The following is an 8,218-nucleotide window of genomic DNA, read 5'->3' as shown; positions in this document are numbered from 1 at the left end:
AGTAATATTTGAGTTTAGCATCAGTATGTGTAATATTTGCCACTGGAATGTAAGTTACAAATAGTTCAGTCAATTTGGTTGAGCTATAGTTTTAGACGACCTGCAATTAATTTTGCTGTCATTTTGACCACGTATATAACTTTTATTTGAAATCAAATAATTTGTGTTCTCAAAATGGTATGAAACATGATTCAATTAATTTGGTATAACCATTGCTATATACATTGCCTCTTAGTTTATATTAAAAGATATATCTACCCACAATCGTTCTATTCTGATTAATAGCCTACGAATAAGATTTAATAAAATGAAGTTCATATTAGACAAATATTTAAAATACATAAAACGAGATTATTTAGAAAACGGACTAAGAATGGTTAAACAAAAACTCTAGGTTTACAAATCCATCGAAGCAGGTTGGTCAAAGCATATTAATTCAGCGTACTGTAACTAAGGATACAATTAGCTTAGGCAATGTTCACCTTAGACGATTTTTTTATTCAGTGTAGGTCGTCGTTTTGTAGTTTAACGCTTTCAGACATTTATTGTCGACTTCTAAAGATGTTGGTCTCGATTTTTCGTGTGCTGAAAAAAATAATAAAAATAATGTCTGTGTCGCACTTAAAGCATAAATGGTATGAAGTGTTACAAAGTTATTATGCAACTCGTATTGGTTCAGATGAATGGCAACAAACTGTGTACGTACATAACTTTTAAAATTTAGGTACGCTTTTTATTTCTTCGCATCGTAAAGCAATTAAGTTTTTTGGTTTGATCAGCTCTTCAGCATCTGTCCTATGTTTTCAAATATTTTGGCCTCGAGCATCATTGAAGAAAAACTAATTGTCGAAGTGTGTATCTGGTGCAGTAAAATTGGTACCGTTTAATTGTTTCTGGTGCGACTTAGACAGAAAAGTATGAGCGGTTTCCAGTAGATCAACTGACATGTTGTGTGTGTGATGACAAGGTCGAAACAGAGGAACTTAAATTAACGGAATGCTCGTATACAAATATTAAAGAAAAACCGTATTTAATGCTTTAGTTACTTCAAATTTTAGGTACACAATGTTGATTCAAAGAAATTGATCATTGTTTCATCAAATGACAATGTTAATGTTTTTTTTTTGTGTTCAGAAATGTGCCTAAACAACACTGTTTGAAAGTAACTGCTAATAATTTCATTTTTTTTTTTAATCAGTCTCTTTAAGTTATATTTCTATTAGAATGGTATTAATTAATTATAGGCCACCGTACGACAAAAGAAAAAAGGAAAACCCATATCGTATTATAGACTATAAAAGGCCCCAACATGAAACATGTGAAACAATTCATACGAGAAACTGACGGCCTATAATTTTTTTACAACACAAATTACGGAAAACATATATGATAGACATGAACCAATGACAACCACTGAATTACATGCTCCTGACTTGAGACAGGCACACAAAGAATGTGGCGGGGTTAAACATGTGTGTTAGTGCTCAACCATCCCCTAACCTGGGACAATGGTGTAACAGCACAATATAAGAACACACTGTAAAAATGCAGTTGCAATTGGCTTATATTAATAGATCGGAACGAGACACAAAAACCACTAACATAAAAATAGTAGACACAATGCACCGAAATAACAGACACAAAGTTCAGATCTGAGAGTACTAGCAGTTACTGACAGCTAGTTCACAGCCAATTACAACTAATAAATAAATCATGTTCTTCCAGACTATAGTGATATATTTCTAAATTAATTGTAGCTTGTTCAGAGGTCGCAATGACCTTGATTTGTAGAGTTAAATAGATCACATAATGAACTCTAAATATTTCCTTTTTTAATTATATCATTATTGTCTTTGCATACTATAGTTTATCATTTAAAAATCTTTTTATCAGTTAGAGAACGTCTCGAGGTTAAATTATTGGTACAAATATAGGAACTTAATACTGTAACTGTAGTCAAATTAGTAGTACACGTCTTGACATGTATAACTGAAAAACGTCAGCAGACGTTGATAGGTCAAACTTACTATTGTGCTTACATGTACATGTATATGTATAATTATATTAATTAATTCAAACTCATGTACATGGTCTTTGTTTCTGTTCAATTCTGAATAAGCGATTGCATTGATTAAATATCAAGAGAATATGCAGGAGACCGGTCAGACGAAAAGGAAATGTTCCCCGAGTAGATATACATATATGTAGGTGTATATACGCGTATACATACACCAAAGAACTTTATATACGATACATTTTCTATACATAGTGTGACACGATATTTGGAAACAGAAGAGATAACAGAACCAACTGAATTAAAAAAAAAACTCAAATCAAACACACCTTTATTACGCCCTCTGAACATATATTGTCTCTATTTTTATCTAAGGAAGTCAAGCTATTGTTTCCCTACATCCTATAACAGTCATATTGAAGCCGGTGATCTGTTTCTACATTTCAATAGTTGAGATGGGAACAATCCAAACATGGTTACAACCTTTATTTGTTATGTCGACCTTATTATTGACCTTTGCTAGAGACTTAAATAAAAGATATTAGTTTGTGTCCATAACAAAAGTTCACCTTTACTCTACGTTTCTATGGTTTTTATTAGTTGTTTGATTTAAAGATGTACTTAGGTGAGGTTTAGGAATTTTGTCAGATATTCGGACTCCTTGGTTTTTTTCCTACGATACAGGGTGAAATTTTTTGCTCCATAACACCCATTTTTCTTTTCAAATAAGACTTAGATAGGTCATAAAAAGTCATTCATCAAAATTAAAGCAGATTCTAGATTTATTTTCTTTCCATTTGAAACCCAAATAATACCAATGCAAATATAAGGTAAAAGTCCGAGTCAGCCTGTTCCCGCCATTTAAAAAAAAAAAAAATATCACGAAAAGGGGCTCCATAATACGGAAGCCGGTTAGTGTCAGGTTGGAGTTTTATTTTTAAGGCGTTATAACGACTAAGCTAACTTGTTATAACGACTTAGCTAAGTTGTTATAACGACTTATCATATTTATCTTGTTATAACAACTTAGCTAACTTGTTTTAAGGACTTAGCTTACTTGTTTAAACAACTTAGCTAACTCGTTAAAACGACTTAGCTAACTTGTTTAAACAACTTAGCTAACTTGTTTTAACGACTAAGCTAACTCGTTTAAACAACTTAGCTAACTCGTTTAAACAACTTAGATAACTCGTTAACACGACTTAGCTAACTTGATTAAACAACTTAGCTAACTTGTTTAAACAACTTAGCTAAGTTGTTATAACGAGATAGATTCGATAAGTTGTTATTACAAGTTAGCTAAGTTGTTTAAACCAGTTAGCTTAGTCGTTTAAACGAGTTAGCTAAGTTGTTTAAACGAGTTAGCTAAGTCGTTAAAACAAGTTAGCTAAGTCGTTATAACGACTTAAAATTAAACTCCAACCTGACACTAACCGGCTTCCGTACCATAACCTATCAATATTTTTAGCTTATTTTGTTCCCTAACTAATGCTCTTCTGACTTATAGTATTAATTTTAAATTCTATTTTTTTTTAATTTCACATAAGTACATCCTTAAGAAAATTTTTTTTCTATGAAATAACATTAACGGACGTGTGCATTTCGACAGCTAATGCAGCGAATGTTTTCTCTAACGTGATGCAAAATAATTCAAAAATCCAAAACTTATACAATACAATAAAAACTCGCAAGAAAGAAGAAGACCAACATTAAACATAGAAAAAATAATTCTGTATGCAATTAAAAAAAAAATTTGTTTTGCTTTTTGTTTTAATCAAAATTGAAAACAATTGCTCCCCCCCCCCCCCCCGCCCCTCTCCCCCCCAAAAAAAATATCATGTACCAAAAAATGATGAATGGTTCTTGCTTAACAACCGTCATTAACTTATCATTAAGTTTTGTATCCTGGCGTTAAAGGTTTGTAATATTTTAAGCGTTATGTACATGGGTACTACGACAAAAAAATCAATTGATGTTAGTAAACATAGGTAAGTATATAAGTAAGTAAGTAATTAAATTTTATCAAGTAGGCACATATGTACAGAGAAGATTCAACATGAGCTTTAGAAGTTATTGTAGGACAACTTGACTTTGAGGCCAAAAAAAGAAGAGAAAAGGAAACTCCTTACATGGGACATGTTTTTCATCTGCTAAAATTTAAAGCCTTATTTTATATCCATTCATAAATTCAAATTGCAAGACACAAAAAATATATTGATATTTGAAGAATGAAGTAAAGTGATTAAATACATATCAATTTGTGAATTTTTAAAAGATGTCTGAAATAATGTTCGCATATCAACAACTAGAGATTCATGTTGGTTTCAGTCAATGAGAACGCGACTAACCAACACCATTGTGTTATATATTCCTCTTTTGATTAGGGAGCTACCATTTGATTTTTATGAGGGGGCTAGGATGAAATTTGAAAAAAATAGGCAGGACAGGAGTTTTGAGTAAAAAAAAAAAGGGCAGGATGACAATTTAGATAAAAAAAAGTCAGAATAAACTAAAAAAAAAAAAGGCAGGACCGAATAGAGTGAAAAATAAAAAGGCAGGACAGAGATTACAGCTAAAAAAAAAATGCACAACATTTTTTTTTCATCCTAGCCTCCCTTAGTTATTCAATCTTTACTTGTATGTGTGTGTGATGTTTTGTTATTGTTGTTTGTCTATTTGTAGTTTGCTTGTTGTTATTGTGTTATCTGTTTTATTAGACTGATGGTTTTTTTTACCCACTTGATATCTTTACTTTTAGTTATCCAAAAAAAAATAGTTTTTTTGTATTATATTACTATGATACAAACATTGTTATCCAAAAAATTACATTTCTTGCATTATATTACTATGATACAAACATTGAAACAAGAAATTCAACCATTTTTAAATATGTTGACATGTTAATCTAAAAATTTTGATATTTTTCAATTCAGCCATTTTTTTTTCTTAAACCATCGTAAACCTTCTCGCCTATTTACAACATTACGCTTAGGTGAACTGTTCATTGGATAGTATGAACAATCTTATTTTAAAACTACAGCTTTTTTGATAATATAAAACCACATACCGTATGGAATTTTGCTTTTTCCAACCTAAACCATCTTCATTAAAGTTACATTTTAATGAAAAAAGGTTGAATACAAATGCTTTTTTGTTCTTTATTGATATTACTGGTAAGTCTTGTGATAAATCAATAGAAAAAAATGAGAAAAAGCACATTATGATATAAAGTTTAAGCGTCCGAAGCGCTTATCCAAGTCAGAAATATGACAGTTGTTTTCTATTCGTTTGATGTGTTTGAGCTTTTGAATTTGACTTTTGTTGAATTTTTCTTGGAGTTCGGTATTTTTGATATTTTACTTTTTATCTGGTCTAACTTTGATCAGAAACGTTCAAAACCAAAGACATTTTTGTTTTTGAAACCCAGGGATGTACAATAACTGAAATATATGATGACCTATATTACCAAACGAGACCTACAATAATAGCCGTCAACTTTGGAGTTTGAACCTTAGTTTCTTTTAGAAATTACTTCTAAATTTATGAACGGACATTAGCAATGGTATGTCAAATCCTCAGTGAACGAGTGATAAATCCAAATCCACCCGATCTACAGTGTATGTGGAAGGGTCAATGACCATTGATGTAATCTTATCACACTTTCAGCCTTTCAAGGTGTGATTTTTACAGCGTTTTCGTAATGATGTACGCCCAAGTGCAAACACATAATATTTTTAAAGAGAATTTAATTCAATATGTATATCTATATGTCTGTAAGATGTAGCGAATTTGAGGAGATCATCGGATAAAAATCATCAAAATGAAACTTGATTCGGAGCTCTCTTTGTCTTTCGATAACCGTCTGGACTATTGGACACCAAACAAAGTCAGCCGAGCCTCTGACACGTTGATCCTTAAATTGACAAACTATATCAGCACTTTCCTCGGTCTGATTAGTGTATGCATTTGGTCCAGTAAAAGGGAGTATTTAAAAAAAATCTGATATTATTCTATTAATTTAATGATGACAGTGTAAAAAGTTAAAGATATATATATCAGTCCAAGTGAACTATGAATTTTTTGCCTTGAATATAATATCTAACATCTCGCTGTATCACTTACATAAACTACGTACATTCATTTATCATTTAAAAACGTTAAAGAATATATTTCGAGGTAAGATGGTGAATATTTAGAAAAAGATGAATAAATAATTGTGCATATATTAATTTATTTATAGCATAATAATATGCAGCACTGATAATTATTTATATTTGATAAAGGTGATTCCTCGACTCTATATCTGGACTTTTGGCCAAAGTCTGATATTGGAGTGGCGGTATGATATTGGAGTGGCGGTATGATATTGGAGTGGCGGTATGATATTGGAGTGGCGGTATGATATTGGAGTGGCGGTATGATACTGGAGTGGCGGTATGATATTGGAGTGGCGGTATGATACTGGAGTGGCGGTATGATACTGGAGTGGCGGTATGATATTGGAGTGGCGGTATGATACTGGAGTGGCGGTATGATACTGGAGTGGCGGTATGATACTGGAGTGGCGGTATGATACTGGAGTGGCGGTATGATATTGGAGTGGCGGTATGATACTGGAGTGGCGGTATGATACTGGAGTGGCGGTATGATATTGGAGTGGCGGTATGATACATGGAGCAACCTATAGAAAATGAAATGTAAAAAATCTTTAATTATTAGCAATAGAACTACTGACAACAATGTTTTATTTAAAAACCAGTTGTTGGCATGACACGGGTTATGTTCTTCTCATATATGTTATGATGGTATGATACTAAACCCCTAACGGGAAGGATTGTGCCTGATGTTCATATGATGAAGACATGATCTTTCAATCAGTTTAATTGAAGTCTGGAGCTGGCATGTCAGTTAACTGCTAGTAGTCTGTTGTTATTTATGTATTATTGTCATTTTGTTTATTTTCTTTGGTTACATCTTCTGACATCAGACTCGGACTTCTCTTGAACTGAATTTTAATGTGCGTATTGTTGTGCGTTTACTTTTCTACATTGGCTAGAGGTATAGGGGGAGGGTTGAGATCTCATAAACATGTTTAACCCCGCCGCATTTTTGCGCCTGTCCCAAGTCAGGAGCCTCTAGCCTTTGTCAGTCTTGTATTATTTTTAATTTTAGTTTCTTGTGTACAATTTGGAGTTTAGTATGGCGTTCATTATCACTGAACTAGTATATATATTTGTTTAGGGGCCAGCTGAAGGACGCCTCCGGGTGCGGGAATTTCTCGCTGCATTGAAGACCTGTTGGTGACCTTCTGCTGTTGTCTGTTCTGTGGTCGGGTTGTTGTCTCTTTGACACATTCCCCATTTCCATTCTCAATTTTATTTAGTACAATATTTGAATAAAGAATGTCAATGTACAGTTTATGTTATTATTTTAAACTAGATGCAGACTATTCATTTTCAATATTAATAAAATGAAAGAACAAGTATGTTGATATAAAAACTATAGGCTATCAAGAGCCTGTGTCGCTCACCTGTATCTACTGTGGTTTTGGAAATCATGTAAAATACGGTTAAATCATAATAGATACCGTAATAATGATTGAGGCCAAGTTTGGTTTAATTTGGTCCAGCAGTTAAATTAAACGCAGAAGAATTTGGAAAAAAATACAAAAATTACCAATAAATTGCAGAAAATGACTTTAAAGGACAATAACTCAAATTAGATGTCAATTGCCAATTGGTCATGTTGACTTATTTGTAGATCTTTTTTTGCTTGATATTTTTGCTGTTTACAGTATATATCAATCTATAATAATATTCAAGATAATTAGCAAAAAATGCAAAATTTCCTTTCCTCCGCTCCAAAATTTGTTTCGTCCAGGGCCTGTATAATGCTGGAAATGCCTTTAAATGTATTTTTTAACACCCTTCAAAAAAAAAAAAATTGGGCAAGGGTCTTGACCCCGACTAACCTGCCTGGTCTGAGGGGCATTCGCCCAATATAAGTATGCTGATAGAAAAGATATAATAATGGTTTTTAGAAAAAGTAACACTGAATAATTCTGAAAATGGAACATATCAAGGAGGAATTATTAGCAACCCCACCCCCTGAAAAAAATTGCATCCACCCTGGAAAAAAATCAAGTCATCCCATTGTAGCCTTACAATAGTTACTGAAGACCCCTTATCATTATTCAAATTAGTT

This window comes from Mytilus californianus, unplaced genomic scaffold (assembly GCF_021869535.1).
Source record: "Mytilus californianus isolate M0D057914Y unplaced genomic scaffold, xbMytCali1.0.p SCAF_11, whole genome shotgun sequence".
NCBI classification, from domain to species: Eukaryota; Metazoa; Mollusca; class Bivalvia; order Mytilida; family Mytilidae; genus Mytilus; species Mytilus californianus.
This window is presented reverse-complemented; position numbering follows the sequence as displayed.